This window comes from Somniosus microcephalus, chromosome 4 (genome assembly GCF_052327205.1).
Source record: "Somniosus microcephalus isolate GS21.2 chromosome 4, FLI_Smic_1.0, whole genome shotgun sequence".
Classification (NCBI taxonomy): Eukaryota; Metazoa; Chordata; class Chondrichthyes; order Squaliformes; family Somniosidae; genus Somniosus; species Somniosus microcephalus.
In genome coordinates, this window is record NC_140990.1 from 207,186,291 (window position 1) to 207,211,467 (window position 25,177).

The window sequence follows — 25,177 nt, forward strand, 5'->3', positions numbered from 1 at the left end:
ATTGTAGGTTTACGTGAATGTTTCCATGTTGTACCATTCTAGTCAGTCTTCATAGTGGGTGTTTGTGTTCTTTAAATACACATTCCTCATATTACATTTTCCTTTTGTGGTGGGGGGATAAAAAGGTTAATAACTTAAAATTTAAGACCTGCATAAAAAATGGTGGGTTAGGTCAATTTTACTGCTTGCTGTGATGTTCAATATAAATTCTTTATCAGCCAATCCTGACACCTGTGAAAATGTTCCTTTTAATGCTTTTCAAGCAACTAATGATCCATTTAACCAGAAATTTGGCAAAGCTTAGATGAATCCAGCTGTGGAGTGTGAAAGAAAGACTTGTATTTATATAGCGCCTTTTATGACCACCGGACGTCTTGAAGCACTTTACAGCCAATGAAGTACTTTTGAAGTGGAGTCACTGTTGTAATGTGGGAAACACAGCAGCCAATTTGCGCACAGCAAGGTCCCACATACAGCAACGTGATAATGACCAGATAATCTGTTTTAGGGATGTTGATTTGAGGGATAAACGTTGGCTAGGACACTGTGGATAACTCCCCTGCTCTTCTTCGAAATAGTGCCATGGGATTTTTTATTGCCCACCTGGGAGAGCAGGTGGGCCTTGGTTTAACGTCTCATCCGAAAGACGGCCCCTCCGACAGTACAGCACTCCCTCAGCACTGTACTGGAGTGTCAGCCTAGCTTTACGTGCTCAAGTCCCTGGAGTGGGACTTGAACCCAGAACCCTTTGACTCAGAGGCAAGAGTGCTACCCACTGAGCCACAGCTGACACTCAGCGTGCAATATTTCTGTGTGTTGGCTATGCAGCAAATTCGTATAGCTTGCTTACCCATGAAAAAATTATGATTGAATTGTGAGAATGGTACTCTGTTTTGAAAGAAAGAAAGCAACAATGGGAAGATGGCAAAGTAAACATCCTCATTATTCGGGAAGATAAAGAAATATGTTATGCCAGAAAATGCACAACACAGTCTGCAATCTAGTCGGTTTTTTTCAGCATCACCATATAAAAGGCTTGGCAATGATGATTAGGAGAGTCGGGTGCTGATATTGCAAGATGACCCAGACTTAAATAAGTTGATGTATTGGAATTGTTGGATTGTACAACAGTATGATTGTTAATGCAAGTCCGACCTGGTTTTATACAAAGAAATTCTCCAGCGCTCTTTGTTTTGTCAGCTGTGCTGATTAATCTACGCTGCCAAGCACACTGGTGAGAGGTTCTGCAATTCAAGAAATACTTCACAAGTGAGATTAATACTGCAGTGATATGGAAGTAAACCCCACCTGGTGTTTCTGGCCTTTTGCTCATCCCGACTTTCTTTGCCCCATCATTACTAGCCATGTCTTCAGCTAAAATTTTCCACCTCTCTAGTCTCTACCTCTTTGCCTTTAAGACGCTCCTTAAATCTTACCTCTTTGACCAAGCTTTTGGTCACCTGTCCTAATGTCCCCTTCTTTGGTTCGTGTCAATCTTTTTGTCTGATTACGCTCCTGTGAAGCATCTTGGGATGTTTTACTACATTAAAGGCGCTATATAAATGCAAATTTTTGTTGTTGACTTGTTCCTTTTTATTATTGGTGTGAGACCAGCCTGGGACTAAAGTATTTTTCCCAGTTTTCTTTTGGCAAAAAAATCTGCAGATGAGAAAACTTCTGGGCCTAGAAATTGGGTTTTGGTCTTGCCAGGGCTGTAGCGCCAGAAAGTTTGCGCCAGCGGTAATGCGGCAGCGCACGACGAAAATTCGGGTGCGCCGGGCCCAGACGGCGGCGGGCGCTAAAACCCTCCTTTAGCGCCTCAAAACGGGCGTGAACTTGGGTTTCCCGGCGCTAATCCCCCGCTGCGGCACCCGATGCGGTGCGGCAGGCGGGGGAACTGCAGGCCTCCTCCTCCTGTTGAGGAGCTGCCTGCAGCCGACAACTGTCCGGCGGATTGACCCGACATCTGAGCCCGGCACCTCGGGGAAGTGCCGGGCTCGCATCAGATACTGATCAGGGCCGCGGGGGGGGGAATGCAGGAGTCCGGGAAGGGAGGTGCGGGCAGGCGGCCGCCGGGAACGCGGCCGGCCGCCGCTCCACTTTTATGCGCCGGCGCACACTGGGGGAAGACTCTGTTGCCAGAGTCTTAGTTGCGCCTGCCACGGGCGAGGCGGGCGCAACTGAATTTCGGCTTGGGGCCGGGTTACCACGGCAACCGGGACGCTGCGCACACCGATGACGTCATCGGTGCCGGCGCAGCGCTACCGGTGCAACGCCGATTTAGGGCCCCAGGGAATTTCTCAACTGGCCATAACTCCGGCGCTAGGCCCTCTAGCGCCTCAAATGCGGCGCTAAGCCTACCGAATTTCTAGGCCTTGGAGTTCTAAAACCAGACAACATGACCTAGACAATTCAAGCATTGATTCTTTTATTGGCTGCAGTATGTAATCACTGACCCTAGGAAGAGTCAAAAAGCTTTACATTGTCAATTGAAGAGAACATGACTATTTTAAGCTTCAAGTAAGTGTGTTACTAGATGGCACAAATCGATTTCACATCTGCTCGTATACTTTATGCATTTCTATTGGTTTGTAGGGTAACTGCATACCTTGTCTTGTATATTTTTGTAGGTAGTACAGTACTTCAGTTTCTGAGCTTAAAAGTAGAAACTTTACTCTTCACATTGTGTAACACGGGCACAATTTGTTGGCAATTTATTAAAAAATTGGTGTAAAGTGCTGTTTTATTTACAGTAAAGTTAAACAAATTATAGATGTGATAACTTGATGTGAAACTAGTTGGAATCAAATCGATATAAATATACTGAGTAGAGTACTGAATATTTAAAGTTTAAACTGTTCATTTGGTTTTCAGAATGAGGCTTCATTTCATTCAAACCATTGGAAATTCTAGTCGGGGGCTCAACTTTTTTTTCGCTCTCCAGCATTTAAGTAACAGATGCAAAAAGCTATTCAAAGACAGTACCCACAGTTAATCTGTTAATGGGTGGTGCTTTCATTTTGACTATCAAAGATGCTGAAATGTGTTTCTTTGTTTGGGATGAATAAGCCCAAGTGCTAGTCACTGAATTTGCTGTGGGTAGGGGATTCCAGTTTATTTGTGGCAAGGAGAAGGATTTTGTGTATCCACAGACATATTGCAACTGTGTGTTATTTTCAGATAGCTTGGTAAAATTAAATTGTCCTAACTCGCACCAAGTTCTGTTCACCCATCAATCTGTGCTCGCTGACCTACATTGGTTCCCCGTTAAGCAACGCCTCGATTTCAAAATTCTCATCCTTGTTTTCAAATCCCTATATGGCCTCGCCCCTTCCTATCTCTGTTGTTGTGTATGTAACCGTTTACCTTTAAGGGAACTATAGAATGTGACCGTTCGCCTTTAAGAGCACTACTTCAGGGTGGCACTATTTATTGGCTCATGTATACTGTAATACCGATAGTGACCACACCAGTATATAAGGGTTGTGATACGTTAATAGGGCAGAAATCGCCCAGACCTCTGAATAGTAAAGACCTGTTTTGTTTGTACTTCTAAAGTCTCTGAAGTTATTTACTGCACAACCTACAGACTTTACAGTGGCGACGAGTCCGATCGTACCCTGCGGCAAGACTAACCAGTAGCAGAGAGCTTCAAAAAGAAAACACGAGGCTCCGTCTACTAAAAGTATAGTACTTACTGGAAGCTGGAAGATTAACAGCAAAGCTGCGGCAGCAACAGGCACAGATTACCCTGCTACCACATCTTGAGCGAGCCAATCAGCCTAAAACAAGGCGGCCGAAGAGACTGAGTAGTTAAAACAAATAAATTTTAAAAAAAACGGGGTAGAAGTATTTGGAGGAGAAGGGCAAAGCATTCGGGTCCAACGGCGTCGGGTGACAGCCGGACCGCGGGCAATGTGAGAAGCCGTGCAGCAACCGCTGCCACGAAGCGCTGAGCCTGCGAGTAGGCGCGGGAGTGTCAGAGCCGAGAGCCGCGCGAGTGGGGGAGCCAGAGCCGAGCGGGAGGCGTTGCAAGCCAGCGATCGCATCTCCAGATAAGGGCCGAGAGCCGCGAGAGCGATCGGATCTACAGATAAGGGCCGGCAGCCGCTTCGCGATCCAGCGATCGCATTATAGATAAGGACCGCACTCGGGCTGACAGACGGCGTCGGGGGACCGGGTGAAGACCGCCAAGCGCGGGAAAACCGCCATTGAAGTGGGCGGGGAGAGCGAGAAGCGCGGGAAAGCCGCCATTTTTCGGGGAAAACCGCTGAAGAAGAAGGAAGAAGCGGGAAACCGCCATCTTGGAAATTATTAAGAATTTCAGAAAAGTAATAAGATTTTTCAGAAAGGCTGGTGTGTTCTCAAGAAGAGAGAAGAAAATTAATAATAAGTAAAGTAATACTTGTACTGTTCTCAAAAAGAGAAGAAGATGCCTAAGCGAGGAAATATTAATGACTTTAATGCAGAAATAGAAGACTGGGCCACGTATGTGGAACGCATAGAAATATATTGCGTAGCCAACGAAATTGAGGATGACAACAAGGCAATAACTTTGTTAAATTCGATGGGAGCAAAAACATACGGGCTTTTGAAACATCTAATAGCACCAGTTAAACCAGTGGACCAGACCTTCGAAGAGATCGTAACAGTGTTGAAGGATCACTTGAACCCCACACCGTTGATGCTGGCTGAACGATTTAAATTTTACGCCAGAACCCAGAGGCAAGATGAAAGCAATGCGGAATACTTAGTCGAACTGCGTAAGCTAGCGAAATACTGCCAGTTTGGAGGGAATTTGACAGAGGCGCTGCGGGACAAGTTCGTATGCGGCTTGGCCAAAGAAGGAACGCAGAAGCGACTTCTGGAGGAAAACGACCTCACACTGGACAGGGCTGTCCTCATAGCTTCATCGCACGAAGCCGCAGCGAAAGGGACGGCGGAAATGCAGCTAAAGGCGGCGGCACTCGGGGTGGACCAAATTACAACAAGCACTCCCAAATGCTACCGTTGTGGAAAGACAACGCACGACCAGAATCAGTGCTGGTTTAAGAACCAAGAGTGCAGGAAATGTGGCAAACTGGGTCACATCGCGAAGGTATGCAGGTCCGGAAAGAAGACCAACAAGCAAAGGAAGCCACCACCACAAGGAAAGTACAACAAGGTGCATCAGGTGGCTGAAAAGAGTTCAGACGAACAAAATTCAGACTCAGACCCAAACAGCCAGGAGCTGGATAGTCTGAGAATCCACCATGTGGGTAAAGTAACTGATCTACAGTTGATCTGGGTCACACTAAAAATAGCGGGAGTCCAAGTACGAATGGAGCTGGACACGGGATCAGCTGTATCCGTCATCAACCAAAAGGACTATCACCGGCTATTCTCTCACATACCCTTAAGAAATACCAAATTCGTATTACAGACATACACGGGGCATCATGTATACCCCCTGGGAAAAATACGAGTCAAGGTGAGAGATAGGGGTAAAGAACACCCACGAATGTATCTGTACGTACTACCTGAAGGAGGACCACCACTTCTGGGACGGGAGTGGATCAAGAAAATAGACATGGAATGGCACTACCGACAAGCAATGACGAGTGAGGACTCGGTGCAGACAAGCAGCTCAGACTCCGAGCCGGAAGACGATAAGTCCAGCTTATGTATGAAAAACAAGATTAACATGAACTCACGGACTAAGGTTGGGAAATCGATGGCGTGCATAAAGACAGAGAATTCTGAGTCTGTTCAAGCTACAGACAGATGCATTACGGAGGAACACCGGGCTAGAACTCAACGTTATGTCAAAGTACAACGACAATTAGAACAGTTGAGTGCCCGTCTCCTACAAGAGATGGAAAAGGTGAAAAAGTTCTGGGACACCGAATGGGAGTCCCTGGAAAGACAACAGAGACAGCTCGCTCAAGCAGAGAGCGACCATAGAGCCATCGTGGCCAAGTACCAATCACATCTCCCTGAGGCTGTTCAGGAACTAGAATATACACAGAACGATCCAAAGGAAGAGGAATCTTCAGGAAGTCAGGATGGTATTCCAGTTCACCTCTACGACTTGTTGCAAGCAGAGTGTAACGAGTTGAAAGAACAGTATGAACAGGCTCGGACTACAATCCTGGAAGGGGTTAACTTGGCAACTTCCGAAAAGCTCGTGTTAGTGAAAGAACATGAACGACTAAAGGTTGACCATAAGCAAGAATTACAAAGTCTGCAGGAAATGTTTGATGAGCTTCAGGCCAAGGCTGACTCATCGTTAGGGATTCAATCCATAGGAAAAAAATTAGTGGTGGCAGACATACCAGAACAGGGAATACAGGATGTCCAAGAACTCGTTAAATTATTAAAGGAAACACAAAATAAATATGAAGCGGCAATGGCCGAGGTCCAACGACTTGAAGAACAGATGCAACTGGAAATCTTCTCAGTGGAAGAAAAGGGAACTGTAAGAAACACAGAGACCGTAAGAATGGGCCATGAACATGAGCTTAAATCGTCAGAGGAGAAGGGTTTGGAGCTCTCAAAAGTTATTGAAATAGCCGAGGTTGCAACACAGACTGAGAAGATGGCAGCAGAGCAACCCTTAGATACCAAAAGTACGCTGACTCATGTCAAGGTTGAACAACAGAACGCTGAAACAACTGCTCCGGTAGAGGGATTGAATAGTCCGATCAATCAATCTCCAAAGGAAGTTGAAGTATTAAAATCACAAATGAGGTCATTAGTAAACAACTTGCTGAAAGCCCAGAAAAAGTTAGAGGAAGCGGAACACGTGAAGAAGTCTCTTCAGGAAAGATGTCTGGATTTGGAACAAAAGCTGGCTGACGTCCAGCTGGGTAGGGAGGACATAGAAGACCCTCTCGCTGGCCTAGCTCAGGACGACTCCGAATATTACTATGTCCTGTCCTGCCCAACTTGTAACTTCGACTCCCACCATACAGAAATCATGGAGGAGCACCGAAAGTCTACGGAACATCGGGAGAAGGTGGCTCTACTACGGAAAAAGGAGGAAGAGAAGGAGGAACTGCGCATGCAGCTGGCAGCTGACAGTGGAGCCCAGAGAGTCTCCAAGAAGCAGAAAAGGAAAAGTCGAAACAGAAGATGACCCATCTGAACCATGATTACCTCTACCAGATCACACACGTGGTCCCTCCGAACGGAGCCAATTCAGTTCGGAAGTTCAAACTGTTAAACCCATGGAAGGACTATTGAATGAGTCACTCCAGCAATGTGAACCGACTACACCACAGAGACTGAATCTATGAACTGTTTTCCACAGAGACTGAATCTGTGATCTGTTTTGACATGAAGTTATATATGTTATTATGTTATGTTAAACATGAAGTTATATGACGTTGACTCCATCGAGAGTATATCTGCAACCTGTTTATATAAAATTGAAGATTGTATGTTTAACGGGATTCTGTAAGTAATAAGCTAGGAAGGGAGGAGTGTTGTGTATGTAACCGTTTACCTTTAAGGGAACTATAGAATGTGACCGTTCGCCTTTAAGAGCACTACTTCAGGGTGGCACTATTTATTGGCTCATGTATACTGTAATACCGATAGTGACCACACCAGTATATAAGGGTTGTGATACGTTAACTAGGGCAGAAATCGCCCAGACCTCTGAATAGTAAAGACCTGTTTTGTTTGTACTTCTAAAGTCTCTGAAGTTATTTACTGCACAACCTACAGACTTTACATCTGTAATCTCCTCCAGCCCCATAACCCCCCCCGTAGCACCCCCCCCCCCCGCCCCCCCCCCCCCCCCGGAGATATCTGCACTCCTCTAATTCTGCCGTCTTGAGCATCCTTGAGTTATAATAGCTCCACCATTAGTGGCCACGCCTTCTGTTGCCTAGGCCCTAAGCTTTGGAATTCCCTGCCTAAACCTCTCCGCCTCGCTACCTCTCTTTCCTCCTTTAAGACGCTCCTTAAAACCTGTCTCTTTGACCAAGCTTTTGGTCACCTGTCCTAATATCTCTTTACGTGGCTCGGTGTCACTTTTTTGTCTTTTAATACTCCTACGAAGCGCCTTGGGACATTTTACTACGTTAAAGGCGCTATATAAATACTTATTGTTGAAATGAACAGTTGTTAAAGATCATTCTAAAATGTTAGAAGGAAGTGTGGGGGCGACTAGCAGATTTTGAATAGATGAAAGACTCTGTTAAATGTCATTGTTTAATATAGTTGTGCTGTAGATAATATTTTATTGTGATCAATTCTAATCTAGAACATTTTTGTCAGTAGTTCCTTCAAAATTTGGTGCAGGTTATTTTAAACTGGAAGAAAGTTGATCAAGGATTAATTTCTGTTTTTAAATAATGTGAGTTTGACTTAGTTGTGTATTTTTTTGACTTCTGTTTGCCCCATCCAACAATGTGGCTTATTCCATACTTGCAACCTTTTTCTAATTTGTCTCTCTTAATAACTATATTCTCTTGGACATTTTTTGGTTAGCTGTTGAATTATACAGTTATAGTTTGATTCTACGTACCATGAGTATTCTTGCAAAATGTTTCTGCATTATGTCTTGTGGAAGTTAATTGTATATTTTGTAAAGTGCACTCACATCAATTGAACGTCATTTTATACTGTAAAATTCTGTGAAAACTCTACCTCATTACAGAAGTATATATCCAAGAGTATTTAGATGCCTATCTAATTCCAGAAGGTTACAATATCATTCACCGATTTTTAATGTGACTGGATTTTGAGATTCTGGTACAATTATCCTGAAACAACCTTCAAGCTTGGAATCTCTTCATCCATCACTAGGCCCTAGATTTTTTTTTTTCTCACTGCCATCAGACCTAGATATATTTCACCAACACCAGTCCGGAATTCCTTCAATCACCAGTAGGCCTTGAACCTTGTTTGGTACCCACTACACGCTCTATCAAAGATACACATAGAAATGCATAAGCCATCCAGTTTATATGTCACCCATAACCAATCCTCTTTGCCCACTGCAGGGGAATTTTTGCTGCTCTTTCATGGTTTACTTTTAGATCGCCTATCTCCACCACTTGTCTGACCATCTATCTTATTGTTCCCTGTTACTTCATTTCCTATTTCACACCCTGCTGCCCCACGATTGAACCCCCGCTGAATGTAACTGTGAGCTGGCGTTTGCTCTGCTTTTGGCATTCCCTGTTCCCCGCATTGCAACTCCTACCACCGGTCCTCCTAAAGCTGCCTCATTCTCCTATCTCATCATAAAGCCCATCCTTCTCCCTCTCTTAGAAGAAACCTCTCCAATTTCTTCATTGTTTCTTTCTCCTCTGCTGGTCTCCTACTACCCCTCCACTCCACGTCATCTTTCAAAATGTTCACTCCCTTGCAAATAAGGCTTTCATCAGCCCAAGATCTTATTTTAAATGGGTTCACTGATAACTTGGGCCTTACAGAAGCTTGACTCTAAGATGGTGTATCCTCCTCTTCCTCCCCCCTCCCCCCCCCCCCCGCCAACTGAAGCTGCCCTGCCGGCTATACATTACACCATATCATTCACTCTAACCGTCATGGCATGGTGTTCATCACCTGTCCCCTTACTCCTCCATCTAATTCGTGTCCTTTTATCACCTCACCTTATACCAACCCAACCATTTCTCCACTTCCCTTCCAAAATCTCTCTTGTATACTACCCTTCCAAGTCCTCTGGCAGCTTCCTACTGAAAATCTCATATTTCCTTTCTCACTCAGTCTCTGCACCAAATGACTCCTCACCCTCAGGGAGTTCATGGGATCTCAGGGAGCTCATAGATTTCTTTGTCTCAGAGGTTGAGACCATTCAGCCACTCCCCACCCACACTCCCTAACATCACTTTTTACACCTTTCCATCAGTGTTAAGCCCTTATCAAACTAATCTCATCTGAGACCCACCTCCTATGCTCTCAACTGCTCCGACTTAACTCCTCATCATGCAATGGCCTGTGTTCAGCCGAATGCTCTTTAACATCATCAATATTTCCCTATCTTCAGACTCTGTCCTCCAACCTTTTCAAGATTGTGATTATCAGCATTTCCTCAAAAAATCTAATTTTGGTCCCCGGTCCTCTCTAATTACTGGCCCATTCCCAAACTTCTCTACCTCTTGCAAATTCTCAAACATATTGTTGTCACATAGCTGCACTCCATCCAGTTTCTGTCCTGCCCATAGCACTGAAACTGCCCTCATTAAAGTTACCAGTTAATTTTTTTGGTAACTATGACTGTAGAGCATTCTCCTTCCTCATCCTCTTTGACCATTCCATACTTGTCCACGATTTCTCATCTGTGTTCTACCATTGTGGTATTGTCTTAATTTGGTTCATATATATCTGCCTTATTGCAGTTCTCACATTTGCTACTGGTCAACTACTATCGAATCCTGGATGATCAAGTCAACATCAGGAAGACCAAAGCCATTGTTTTTGGTCCTTGCCAAAAACTCCAGATTGCACCTGCTTCCCTCCCCCGCTCTGGTTGCTCACTCAGACTGAGCCTGATAGTGCATAACCTCAGTGTCTTATTTGATCTTGAGCTGAACGTTAAGCCTATATCTTGGCCACCACCAAGCCCACCTATTTGCACCTTTGCAGTATAGAATCTTACAGCACAGAAGGAGGACATTTGGCTCATTTTGCCTGTGTCGGCACTTTGAAAGAGCTATCCAGTTAGTCCCACTTCCCTGCTCTTTCCCCATAGGAACATAGGAAAATGAGTAGGCCATTTAGCTCCTCAAGCCTGTTCTGCCATTCAGTGAGATCATGGCTAATCTGCAACCTAACTCCATATTACCCGCCTTTGCCCCATAATCCTTAATACCTTTGGTTAATAGAAATCTATCAATCTCCGATTTAAAATTAACAATGAACCTAGCGTTAACTACCGTTTGCGGGAGAATTCCAAACTTCTACCACCCTTTGTGTGTAGAAGTGTTTCCTAACTTCACTCCTGAAAGATCTGGCTATAATTTTTAGACTATGCCCCCTAGTGCTAGACTCTCCAACCAGCAGAAATAGTTCCTCTCTCTAAATAAATAACAACAGAAAACGCTGGAAAAACTCAGCAGGCCAGGCAGCATCCGTGGAGAGAGAAACAGAGTTAACATTTCAGGTCGGCGACCTTTCGTCAGAACTGGAAAAAAGCAGGAAATGGAAAGCAGGTTCAGGGGCTGGGAAAAGGGGGAGGGGGATAAAAGAACAAACTGGAAGGTCAGTGATAGGATAGAAAGCAGGAGAGATTAGGAGACATTGAGAGACATTAAGAGATATTCAAGGCGAGAGGAGGTGGTAATGGGACAGGTTAAGGAACAAAGGATGGCTCGAGATGGGGTGTGAATTGCGCTGGCAGAATGAAGGACAGCTGCCATGTGGGAGGGAAGAAGAGGGGGGAAAAAAAGGCCAAACAAAAATTGTGGATAAAAAAAATTATATATGGGCTGAGGTTATGATCTGAAATTGTTGAACTCTGTGTTGAGTCCAGAGGGCTGTAGAGTGCCTAATCGAAAGATGAGGTGCTGTTCCCCGAGCTTACGCTGAGCTTCCGTGGAACAATGCAAGAGGCTGAGGACAGTGAGATCGGAGTGGAAATGGAGCGGAGAATTAAAGTGACAGGCGACCGAAAGCTCGGGATCCCCCTTACGGACTGAACGGAGGTGTTTGGCAAAGCGGTCACCCAATCTGCGTATGGTCTCCCCAATGTAGAGGAGACCACATCGTGAGCAGCTATCTGCCCTATCTGTTCCCCATATATCTTGAAAACTTCGATCAAGTCACCCCTTAACTTTCTAAATTCCAGGGAATACAACCCTAGTTTGTGTAATCGTTCCTCGTAATTTAACCCTTGGAGTTCAGTTTTCATTCTGGGAACGGTAGCATAGTGGTTATGTTACTGGACTAGTAATCTAGAGGCCTGGACTAATGATCCGGAGACATGAGTTCAAATCCCACCATGGCAGCTGGGGAATTAAAAAAGAAAATGCTAGTATCAGTAATGGTAACCATGAAACTACCGGATTGTCGTAAAAACCCAGCTGGTTCACTAATGTCCTTTAGGAAAGGAAATCTGCTGTCCTTACCTGGTCTGGCCTATATGTGACTCCAGACCCACAGCAATGTGGTTCACTCTTAATTGCCCTCTGAAATGGCCCAGCGAGTCACTCAGTTCTACCAAACTGCTACAAAAAAAATGAACAGCGGCTCTTCTCGAGGGCAATTAAGGATGGGCAATAAATGCTGGCCTTGCCGGCAACATCCACATCCTATAAACGAATAAATAAAAAATCTAGGCTGCACTCCCTCCAGAGCCATTATTTCCTCCTTAAGGTGTGGTGCCCAGAATTGCTCACGGTACTCCAGGTGTGGTCTAACTAGGGCTTTGTATAGCTGCAGCATAACTTCTACCCCCTTGTATTCTAGTCCTCCAGATATAAAGGCCAGCATTCCATTAGCCTTTTTGATTATTTTCTGTACCTGTCCATGACATTTTAATGATCTTTGTACCTGGACCCCCAAATCTCTTTGGACCTCCACTGTTTTTAGCTTTTCACCATTCAGAAAGTACCCTTTTTAGGTCCAAAGTGGATGACCTCACATTTGCTTACATTGAAATCCATAGAAACATAGAAGATAGGAGCAGGAGTAGGCCATTCGGCCCCTCGAGCCTGCTCCGCCATTCAATGAGATCATGGCTGATCATCCAAACTCCATACCCTGTCCCTGCCTTCTCCCCATATCCCTTGATCCCTTTAGCCTTAAGAAATATATCTACTTCCTTCTTGAATATATTTAATGAATTGGTCTCAACTGCCTTTTGTGGTAGAGAATTCCACAGGTTCACCACTCTCTGGGGTCCACAGTTTTGCCCATTCACTTAATCTATTATCTCTTTGTAATTTTATGCTTCCATTGACACTGCTTACAATGCCGCCTATGTTTGTGTCATTGGCAAACTTGGATATGTGGCTCTCTATCCCATCATTTAAGTCGTTAATAAATATGGTGAACAGTTGATCTTTGCGGGACACCTCTAGTCACATTCTGTCAGCTAGAGTACCTGCCATTATCCCTATTCGCTGTCTCCTGCCGCTCAGCCAATTTCCTAACCAGGTCAATAATTTGCCTTCAATTCTATGAGCTTCAACTTTAACTTAGTCTCTTATGAGGTATGTAATATACTTGGGTAGAACAATCGAAGGACCGAGACATGAGGAATTGCTAGTCCACGTGCTTGCTTTACTAGGTCAGAGTGAACTCTGCATGTGACAAACCATGTGATAATACATTATACTGCTTTCCCCTTTAAAAAAAAAGTACATATTCCCCTCTCAAATACAACAAAAGTACGGTCCCACCTTTCCCAGCAATACTTGTACCACAACAAAAACTCCTGGCTTTTCTTTTAAATGAACTACAAATCCAGTTTAATAACAGGTTTGCGGAGCCTTCCTGATCTCCTCTCAAAAGGTTTTGGTGTTGAACCAATTTTCGGGCTGTTTTGTTTTGGTTCCGAACTCAAAGATGTTCCTGTTTCTATCTCAGACTTGTTTGAACCTGGTACTTCTGTTACTGAATTCTGAATTGAGTCAAACTCATGTATGTGTTGACCATCAAATGGTTCAAGATCACTGTCCAATCAGGCCAGTAAACAAAGCTTCTTGCAATTGATTTCATACTGACGATCCCTGGATGTCCAGTATGAAGTTCGGCCAGAATTCTCTCTCTCAAAGAAGTAGCTACCACCACTCTTTCCCCACTTGATACAACCTTGCTCACAAGACAATTCAGTACGACGGTTATGGAATAGTTTCAACTCTGTGTCCAAACACTGATCAGTCCATCCATTCAAGGTGTTTTCATACTCTATTTTCAGTACTGAGTCCTTTTGAGTCTCATCTGCAGTCTCCATTGCAGTCACTGGAAAGTCTTTGTCAAATACACCTAACGTGAAAATCTCACCTTCACTCCCAACACACGAGTCCTCATGTGACAACCTGGGCAAGATATCTGCGATTGTGTTTTGCTTTGAAGTGCGATATTCAATCGTGTACTCATTTTATGACAACAACACTGCTCAACGTTGCATTCTTGATGTGGCCATTGCAGGGATGGCAGGTTTGGGCCCCAATATTGCTAGAAGCAGTTTGTGATCGGTTATCAGGGTAAACTTTCAGCTGATCAGGAACTGTTGGAATTTCTTGATTCCAAACACTATGGTGAGTGCTTCCTTTTCAATTTGCGCGTAGTTTCTTTCATTCTTTGAGGGTTCGCGATGCGAATGCGATTGGTTTCTCTTGGCCGTCATCCATTACGTGACTTATGACAGCTCCCACACCATAGCTGGAAGCATCACACGCTAACTTAAGCTCATGCTCTGTGTCGTAGTGCACAAGTAGAGCATCACTAGAGAGACTCCTCTTACAAGTGTCGTAAGCTTCCTGTTGCGCTTTTGTCCACTTTCACTGGACATCCTTCTTGAGGAACTCGTGCAATGGAGCTAACACGGTTGTTGAATCAGGTAAGAAACGTGCGTAGTACTGGACCATTCCAAGGAAAGATCTAAACTTGGACACGTTCTGTGGCTTGGGCGCATTGATGACATTGTGGGGGACTACGGTCTCCCGCGTAAAGAAATAGGCAACACAGCGAGCTACAAGAAATAGGTCTTTACTCCAACTCTCACAATACAGTACTGAATTCGTGAAGCCCGCGAACCTGTGATGACTCATGGATTGGTCACCTGCTGGAACCTGATTGGTTTTCCTTCTCTCAGCAGCAGGCAAGTCTGAACGTGTCTTATTCCTCTCAGCTTGCAACTGTCTTGCGGGGGGAGGGGAATACAGCAGTTAAAAGGGGATTATACAGGTTTATCTACATACACACAGTGTTTCCCAAATGTGGCAACGCCTCATACGCCCCCCCCCCAGAATCCTCGTTAACTGTAAAAGCCAGTCTCTGCGGAGGTTTGACCAAGCGGCCGTAACGGCTGTAGTAGCCATCTGGCGTGTGAGGAGGGCTGTCTGGGAGGTCGGCCGGTTGGTTCGTCTGCTGGTCTGGCGGCTGGTCTGCCGGTGGGCTGGCTGGACGGGCTGCCGGCGAAGGTGGGGGGGCGGCCGGGAAGTAAGGTTCTGGCGTGTCTTGGTCCTCTTGTGGGGCCGCCGCCAATGCGGGAGGTCTGCCCCGCCGTGGGGGAAGAGCCGGCCGAAACGGGACGCTGAGGTCCAGGTGCGCCGGTTTGAGGCTGTCTACTGAAATAAGGTCCGGCTTCCCGCCGACGTCGATAAGAAAAGCTTTGTCCCTGTAGGGGGTTTCTCTTGCTCGTTCTGGTCTCCTACCAGGCTTCATGCAATAATTACCCTTGAGTGGTTCGACCCACTCTCCCCTACGGTTCTAGACCTTGGACTTAGGTGCAGGGAACTGTAGTGCAGAGAAAACTCCATAGACCAGGTTGAATAACACGAAATGGAGGCTTTTATTATAAAACAGTTTGCAGCATTGTAAAATACATGTCATAAGCACAGATCAAAATAACTACAATCATGCACATATCTATAAACTTAACTCTATGGAAATGGGGAACACACGGCACGTCGTAAAAGGGGAAACACATTACGATTACCCTTAACCCCCTCCCCTAGACCTAAACTAAGTTTCGACTTGAGGAACTCGGGATCATGCTCACCACTTTCAGATTCGCAAAAGAGGGGGTTCGCAGCCTTTTGGCACAGCTTTCCGTCGTCACGTGGATTTGGAAACTTCTGGCGCAGCTTGCTTTTCTCTCAGGTGCTGGAGCAGCAGATACAGTCCCGATGAGCGCTCGTCATGACTGAATCTGTTACCGGCGGGACTTTAAGAACTGGATGCCCATGGAAGACTCAGTCACCGATTCCTGGTCGAATGGTATGTTGAGGCCCTGGAGGGCTAGGCCCGGAGTGTCCTTTTATTTCTCTCTCCCGCCTGGCTCGTCGGCTTTTCCTGAGGGTGTCTTCTCCTTCGGCCTGGGTCGTCGATGATCTCCCGACAAAAGTACCCGGGCCACCCTTGTCGTCTTCCCGTTGTGGCTGAGCCTTGCCTGGCCGAACACCGACCACGCTGTCTTAACCGAAGAGTCCGTCCCGAAACGTCCTACTCGAATTCCGAAGCTACCGAGGCAGAAGAAGCGTGTCCCGAAGCGTGAATCTGAAGCGAAGCTGAAGTCAAGCCCAAGCGACCCACTGATGGACTTTTCAATCCACAGTTACACCTTTTTGGGACAGTCTTATCTCCCGCCAAATCATAGTGCTGTCTTTGTAATATTTTTGGCGGGCAGAAATCTCTGCAGGGGTGCTTTGTCTTGTAACGGGAGCCGGTGATAGCTTAACTGGCCTTCCTGGCCGATAATGTCTTTTACTTTGTCACCGTAACTCGGTTCGTATATTGATCGGTCTGGAGATTGCCCTTGATGGCTGTTAAACGGTTTTTCCTTTGTACAGTAAATGGGTTTAAGTGTTTATTCAATTGTCCGCCCATTTCTTGATGGGCCCCATCCTGTTACCTGAAACTGTCTTGTACTTAGAATCCAATTAATATGTATGCTCAGTTCCCTGAGTTTCGGTTTCCCGATACTGGCTTTCGCGGGCTTACTGTCCTCAGTCCACAAGCCTGTCTGGCTTGCAGTAACAGAAATCAAATGGTCCCAGAAACTGATCACGAGGTCCGGTGGCCATTTTGTATGCCCTTTTATCAAAGGTTTTTCTGTACAAGCTTCTTTTGGTCAATAAAACTGTTTTATTAACCCTGTTTTGTTGCGTGATTAAATTACGGAAAATTTTGAATCTTACAGTCCCCCGTCTCCAATACTGGGAAGGGGCCAGTGTATGGTGCCTGCAGTGGGCCTCTGTGCGCGTCCCGGCGCACGAAGACGAACTCCGCATGTCGTAAGTCTCGAGGCACGTAGGACGGCTGCGGGCCGTGTTGCGAAGTGGGCACTGGACGGAATTGCTGGGCCGCGTCCTGGTGCAGGGAAAGCAGTCTGGCGGCCGACCACGGCTCCGTTGTCAGGGGGAGGAAGTCGCCTGGTACTCTGAGCGGTTGGCCGTAGACCATCTCGGCCGCGGAGGTCCTCTTTGGGCGCGGTGCGCAATCCCAGGATAACCCAGGGTAGTTTGTCGATCCAGCTGGTGTCGGCCAGGCTGGCGCGGAGGGAGGCTTTCAAAGAACGATGAAAGCGCTCGCAGAGCCCGTTGGTCTGCGGGTGGTAGGCTGTTGTCCTGTGCAACTTGGTGCTGAGGCCGGCGGTGATGGCATTCCACAAGTGGGAGGTGAACTGGGGGCCTCTGTCCGAGGATATGTCGGTCGGCACGCCGAACCGGGCCACCCATGTCGAGACGAATGCTCGCGCGACGTCGGTCGTGGTGGTGGAGGCGAGGGGAACCACCTCGGGCCATCTGGTGGTGTGGTCGACGATCGTGAGCAGGTGAGTAAAACCGTGCGACGGCGGCAAGGGGCCTACCAGATCGACGTGGACGTGATCGAAACGCCTCTCGGGCACCGGGAAACACTCCAATGGCGCCTTGGTGTGCTGCTGGACCTTAGCGCGCTGACACGCCACGCATGTGTTGGTCCAGTCTCTCTCATCCTTGTGGAGTCCAGGCCAGATGAACTTGGCGGACATAAGTTTCTGAGACGCACGCATCCCTGGATGTCAGAGGCCGTGGATGATGTCGAAAACTCGCTTGCGCCAGGCAGATGGGACGACCGGCCTAGGCGAGGGGACTGAGACGTCGCACAGGAGGGTTGTGCCGGCTGCGTGGAAGTGGATGTCGGCCAGGGTGAGGCTGGTAGTTGACGTCCTGAGGGCCTGGATCTCCGCGTCGGCGGCCTGGTCTCTCGCCATGCTGGTGTAGTCGATGCCCAGGTGCACTGCGTGGAGCGAGGGTCTTGAGAGGCAGTCGGCCACCAAATTGTCCTTGCCGGCGACGTGGCGGATGTCCGTGGTGAACTCCGAGATGAAGTTGAGTTGGCGCTGTTGGCGCGCGGACCAGGGTTTGGTTACTTTGGCCATGGCGAAAGTGAGCGGTTTGTGGTCCACGAATGCGGTGAACGGCCGGCCTTCCAGGAGGAAACGGAAGTGCCGGATTGCCAGGAACAGGGCCAGGAGCTCTCTGTCGAACGCGCTGTAGGCCTGCTCGTTCTTGCGCAGCTGTCGGCTGAAACATGCCAGTGGCTGCCACGCGCCTTCGACCCACTGTTGCTGGACGGCGCCGACGGCGTAATCCGAGGCGTCCGTGGTGAGGGCGGTTTTGGCACCCGGGATGGGGTGGGCCAGTAGTGTGGCGTTGGCCAAGGCGCTTTTGGTCTGGTGGAAGGCTGTCGCCATCTCGCTGGACCAGGTGAGTTGCTCTTTACCCGTTTTGCTCCTGGTGGCTTCGTAGAGGGGGCGCATGAGTGCGGCGGCCTTGGGCACGAACCGGTGATGGAAATTGACCATCCCCAAAAATTCCTGCAGCGCCTTGACCGAGGTGGGCTGGGGAAAGTCCGCCACCGCCTGCACCTTGGAAGGTAGGGGAATGGCTCCCCTTGGCGAGATTCTGTGGCCGAGAAAGTCAATTTGGGCTGCTCCGAACTGGCATTTGGCCGGGTTGACGATTAGCCCGTGTTGGCTGAGGCGCTGGAAAAGGGAGCGCAAATGCGCGATGTGCTCGGCCTTGCTGGTGCTGGCCACGAGGATATCGTCCAGATAGACGAACAGGAAGCTCAGGTCCCGTAGGACGGAGTCCATGAGCCGTTGGAAGGCCTGTGCGACGTTCTTAAGCCCGAAGGGCATGCGCAGGAACTCGAACAGTCCGAAGGGGGTGATGACCACCGTCTTCTGGACGTCTGCGTGGTGGACGGGGACCTGATGGTAGCCGCGAATCAGGTCGAGCTTGGAAAAGACGGACTTTCCTGCTAGGTGTGCCGAGAAGTCTTGGATGTGTGGAATGGGGTATCTATCGGGCGTGGTGGCGTCGTTGAGCCATCTGTAGCCGCCGCAGGGGCACCAGCCACCACCCGGCTTGGGCACAATATGGAGGGGGGAGGACCAAGGGCTGTTCGAGCGGCGGATGATGCCCAGTTTTTCCATCGTGGCGAATTCTTCCTTGGCCACTGCCATCTTGGCTGGGTCCAGGCGTCTGGCTCGAGTGAACACTGGTGGTCCCGTAGTGGCGATGTGGTGCTCGACCCCATGCTTGGCTGCCGCGGCTGAGAAAGTCGGTTGTGTGAGCCTCGGGAAATCTGTGAGTAGGCGGGCGTAGTCGTCATGCGCCGGGGCGGAGCAGGACCCGACGAGGGCTGTTGCTCTGCTGGCAGGCGAGTGAAGCGAAAGTTGCTGCGTCGATCAGACGCCTGTCGCGGACGTTGACCAGGAGTCCGTGGGCGCAAAGAAAATCGGCGCCCAGCAAAGGATGTGCCACCGAGGCCGTCGCGAAATCCCACGTAAATCGCTGGCCGTTGAAACAAACCTCGGCCCGTCGCTTTCCAAAAGTAGCGATGGCTGCGCCATTTGCAGCCACGAGGGGTGGGCCGCTGCGGCCTGCCTGGATGTTGAGCTGGGAGGCAGGAATTATGCTGCATTGGGCTCCAGTGTCGCAAAGGAATCTGCGCCCTGAAAGAGAGTCGGCTATGTACAGCAGTTTACCTGCGGTGCCGATGGCCATCGTGGCGGCGGGGGTGCGGTCGAGCGGGCCTAGGCGGCGGCGCGGGGCTGGTGCGTTGGTCCGGGCGGCCATCTTGGTTTGATCGAAAGAGCAGGGTGCTCTGCAGCATTGGGCCTTGTGGCCGAAACGCACATGGTAGTAGCATAGTTCTGTGGCCTGGCGTGGCGGCGCGCGCTCGGTGGTGTCAGGGAGCCTCGCGGCTGCACAGCCGAGTTGGGCGACGGCGAAGACTTTGTCCGCGGCGGCTGCCAGTTGTACGCAGTCCGTGATCGGGGACCCCGCGAGGGCAGTCTGTACTGGCTGAGGAAAAGGGCCCGAAACAAGAAGCACTGTGGTTCAGAGCCCAGGAGCGCATGCATCCGGCTCATCAACTGGGTCGGTGTAGAATCGCCGAGGCCTGGTAGTGAGAGAAGCCTGCGGGCCCTCTCCTCCCCGGACAGGCCGTAAGCCTGCAGCAAGCGGCCCTTAATGGTTGAGTACTTGCCGGTCTGTGGTGGGTTCCCCAGCAGGTCGAGAACTTCAGCGGCGGTAGAGCTTGCTAGTGCTGAGACTACGTGGAGGTACCTTTCTTCATCGTCTTGAACCCTGCGAAGGGTGAATTGGGCCTCCGAGTGCGCGAACCAAGCTGGTGCTTGGTGTTCCCAGAAGGTGGGGAGCTTCAAGGACGCGGCGCCGGCCGACATCAGGCTGCTGCTGGTTGCCATCGGGTCGTTGCTGGCCTCTGTAGGGCTGCGTGAGTCGGGGGCTTCGGCCGCTGACATTCGGGGTCACCAATGTGGGGGACTACGGTCTCCCGCATAAAGAAATAGGCAACACAGCGAGCTACAAGAAATAGGTCTTTACTCCAACTCTCTCAATACAGTACTGAATTCGTGAAGCCCGCGAACCTGTGATGACTCACGGATTGGTCACCTGCTGGAACCTGATTGGTTTTCCTTCTCTCAGCAGCAGGCAAGTCTGAACGTGCCTTATTCCTCTCAGCTTGCAACTGTCTTGCGGGGGGAGGGGAATACAGCAGTTAAAAGGGGATTATACAGGTTTATCTACATACACAGTGTTTCCCCAATGAAACATCAGCCTTTTTTTCACTGGTTGTAAGCCATTTGCATCAACTTTCAGATCAAGGTACACAACCTCGGGCTGCACAAAAGCACATTTGCTCTTTTTCAATTTGACATTGTGGGCATTCAACCTTTGAAGCACTATATCTAACACTTCCAGATTTTCTTCCTCGCTGCTTGTTGCGATCAGCAAATCGTCTTGATTGCATAAGCAATTTGGAACTCCTTGCACTCCTCCCATCGTAGTCTGGAAGATTTTGGGGGAGGACTTTACACCATACAGCAGCTTGGTGTATGAGTACAGTCCCTTGTGTGTGTTGATGGTGAGATACTCTTGACTCTCTGTCAACATTCAGCTGAGCGTAAGCGTGCGACAGGTCAAGCTTGGGGAAAACCTTTGACCCAGAGAGTGCTGCATACAAATCTTGCGATGTAGGTAATGGGTACTGTTCATCGTCAATGCTTGGTTGATGGTAACTTTGTAGTCACCGCACAAGCGTGGAGTTTTGTCTGCTTTGCGCACTACCACAGTCGGGGTAGCCCATTCATTTTTTTCAGTTTTTACTAGCACTCCGTTCTCTCTGAGCTTTGCTAGCTCTTCCTCCACCTGACTTTTCAACGTATAGGGGACCGGCCTTGCCTTACAATAGACAGTCTTCACGTTGGACTTGATGCTGATATGCACGTCATACCCAGTGATGCCCTCATAACTGTCTGTGAACATGCTTTCATACTTGCTCAGCATTGTGTCGAGTAGCTTCTTTGAAACATCTACACTGAAGATGTTTTTCAAGTCTAGGTTTAACTTTCTCAACCAGTCTTTGCCCATGAGGATTGGCCTGTTGTAGCTCGCTACAATAATAGGCAGCTTTACTGACTGGCCATTGTGTTGAACTGTACATTCCATTTGCCCGCATGTCTCTAGGATTTCTCCGGAGTACGTTTTTAACCCTACGGTACTCTTTGTAAGTGGTACTTGATTAAACTTACTCTCATGTGGCCTTACTCATGATAGAGCAGTCCGCCGCTGTGTCGATACACATCAATATATTGGTTGTTGATCAAAAGATTTGTACAGAAGTCTTTCTCACGACTGCTAGTTTTGCTGCTAGTGGCATAGATACTGGTAGATGCGTAGTTCTTCAACATCTGGTGTGTTCACTTCAATATTGTGAACTCCCTTTTGTTGTTGCTGCTTTTCATTGCCACTAGAATGGTTCTTACTTCCTGCTTTCGATCTAGCTCCGCAAGCTGTTGAAATATGGCCTTGCTTCTGGCAGTGAAAACACTTCGCATTTCTGTATTGGCAGGACTGTGGTGAGTGATTTTCATTGCAGCGATAACAATTCACTGAACTGTTCTCACTGATATGCTTTAGTCTTACAACTTTAGGTTTGGTGGTGGGTCTATGACTGTAGACCTCCGCTGCACTAGTCACTTGAGTTGGACGGAGCTCCCTAGCATTCTTAGACACTATCTCAATAGAGAGGGCAATTTTCCATGCTATGTCAAACATTAGGTTCGGAGTGTTCAGTAACTTGGACTGTGTGCGCTCACCCACCAGTCCACACACCAACTTATCTCACAATGCACAGTCCAAAATTGTGCCGAAGTTACAGTGCAGAGACAGGTGCTTAAGAGCTACAATGTACTCCGATGGTTTCACTTTGTTTTTGGATTCTGGTACCAAACTTATAGCTCTCTGCTATTTCTAATGGCTTTGGATCGAAATGGTCCTCAAGTTTCTCGACAATGTCTTCAAACGATGCATCCTTCGCTTTCCCTGGTGCGAGTAGGTTTGTCAACGTTCCATAGACATCTGGCCTGATCTCTATTAGAAAAATTGCTTTCTTCCATTCACGAATTACTTTATTTTGAGCTTGAATATTCTCATCTGTACCTTTTGGTCTCAATAATGTTATTGGCCCTAAATAACATCTCCATCCGCTCAATGTAAGAACTGAATGATCGTGAGCTCGGTCATGCATGCTGAGGCTTCCGATGAATCCTGTAGACGCGGCCATGATTGTCCTGATTCCGACGAACAGTGACTCAGCCACTACCTGTGTCCCTGTGAGAATCAACGCCGCTGTTGCTGTGTATACATATACGCAAAGGCGAAGCACAGACAGTTCTGCATCAGCATTAACGGTAAAACATCACACAAATTCAGTTTAGGTGTCTCAAATTCACCTTAAACTTGCCCATTCGAAGGTTGAACACTGTGTCCTTCCATGATCACTAAAAATGGCTTAGGAATCCCAGCCGCGTCGCCAAAATGTAATATACTTGGGTAGAACAAATGAAGGACAGAGACACAATGAGTTGCTAGTCCATGTGCTGGCTTTATTTGGCCAGAGCGAACTGAGCATGCTCATACTAAACCATGTGATAATACATTACAAGGTACTTTATCGAATGCCTTCTGGAAGTCCATATAAATAACATCCATAGACATTCCCCTGTCCACTACTTTAGTCACCTCTTCAGAAAATTCAATCAGGTTCGTCAGACGTGACCTACCCTTTACAAATACATGCTGGCTCTCTCCGATCAGCTGAAACTTTTTCAAGGTGTTCAGTCACTCTATCCTTAATTATAGGCTCTTATTTTCCCAACAACAGGTGTTAGGCTAATTGGTTTATAATTCCCTGGCTTCCTTCTCTTACCTTTCTTAAACAGCGGAGTTGATGTGCAATTTCCAATGTAAAGGAACAGTTCCTGAATCAACAGAACTTTGGAAGATTATAGTTTGGGCATCTGCAATGTGCTCACCTACTTCCTTTTAAACTCTGGCATGGAAAGCATCTGGTCCTGGGGATTTGTCACTCTTTAGTGTCATTATTTTCTTCATTAATTTTATTTTGCTCACATTAATTTTGGTGCGTCCCCATCCCTGATTCAATTAGTTTCCTTGGGATATCCGGCATGCTATCCTCTTCCTCTACTGTAAATACTGATGCAAAGTTATTATTCAAATGTCTGCCATTTCCTTATTTTCATTTACAATATCACCGTTATCAGTTTTCAAGGGGCCCACATTGCTCCTGACCACCCTATTTTTCCTGATATAATTGTAAAAAAAAAGTGTTGATTTTGATATCCCTTGCAAGTTTCTTTTCATACTCCCTTTTTGTAGCTCTTACAATCTATTTTGTCACCTTTTGTTCTTTATCTCTCCCAGTTGTCAGGATCTGTGCTAATTTTTACATTTTTGTATACTTTTTCTTTTAGCTTTATGTTGTCCCTCACCTCTTGTCATCCATGGCTGGGGGGGTTTTGGCAAGTAGAGCTCTTGCTCTGCAAATTTTTCCGTATCACCAAACTCCACCCTTGCCTTACTCCACTGGTGTTGAAATGCTTATCAATGCCTTTGTTACCTCCAGACTCAATTATTGCAATGCTTTCCTTTCCAGCTGCACGAGTTCTGCCCTTCACAAGTCAAAATATATTTCTGTCACCCATGTCGTATTCCACTCTAAGTCCCATTCCCCTATTAATCTTATGCTCACCAACCTTCACTTGCTCCCTATTTCCCTATGCATCGATGTCAAGATCCTTCATCTACAAATCCTTCCATATCCTCACCTTGCCCAATTGAAAAGTAGGGAAGTTATGCTAAACCTGTATCGAACCTTGGTTGGACCACACTTTGAGTACTGCATACAGTTCTGGTCGCCATATTATAAAAAGGATATAGAGGCATGGAGAGGGTGCAGAGAAGATTTACAAGGATGATGCCAGAAATGCGAGGGTATATATATCAGGAAAGGATGAACAGACTGGGCCTCTTTTCTCTTGGAAAAATGAAGGCTGAGGGGTGACCTAATAGAGGTCTTTAAAATTATGAAGAATTTTGATAGTGGATACAGAGGGCTGGATTTTGTCAATGGAGACGTGCTGGAAGCGGGACTTCTGGTTTCCAGGTTTCAGTCCCGCCCCCAGTGACGTCTGACCAACCCACGCTATTTTCCCTTGATTGGCATTGTTGAGCCCGCCCCCAGCCAATTAAGGGAAAGCCGGTGACAGATGACGTCAGCGTATGACGCTTCATCTGTCGCAAATATTTTGACAGATGAATTGTCAGCGTTTGACAGCTTTGCGAAGCTGTCAAACACTGACGATCTCTGTTCTAAGGTAAGCCCTTGCACAGAAGGCTCACCAAGACCCCTCTCTTCAGCAGAAAGCAGATGGCTGCAGCATCTGAGAATGCAGCAGCCATTCTGTCATCTCTGCCGTTGAGATGAGGCACCTCCGGATCCTCAAAGGTTTAAGCTTGCAGAAAGAAGCAAAGGTAAGGAAACTTTTTCCAACACTTTGCACTCACCTCTCATACTTACCTCTCCACACTTGCACCCATCACTCACACTTGCACCCATCACTCACCTTTACAGCTTACATTTCAACCCCTCTCACCCCCGCAGACCCACTGCTCGC

General features: G+C 47.5%; 1 protein-coding gene across 4 annotated transcripts in view; it reads left to right on the plus strand.

Annotated features, from left to right (window-relative positions):
- Nucleotides 1-25,177, plus strand: part of LOC147120179 (diacylglycerol kinase beta-like) — a 752,216-nt gene that overhangs the window by 99,370 nt on the left and 627,669 nt on the right. The window lies entirely within an intron of this gene.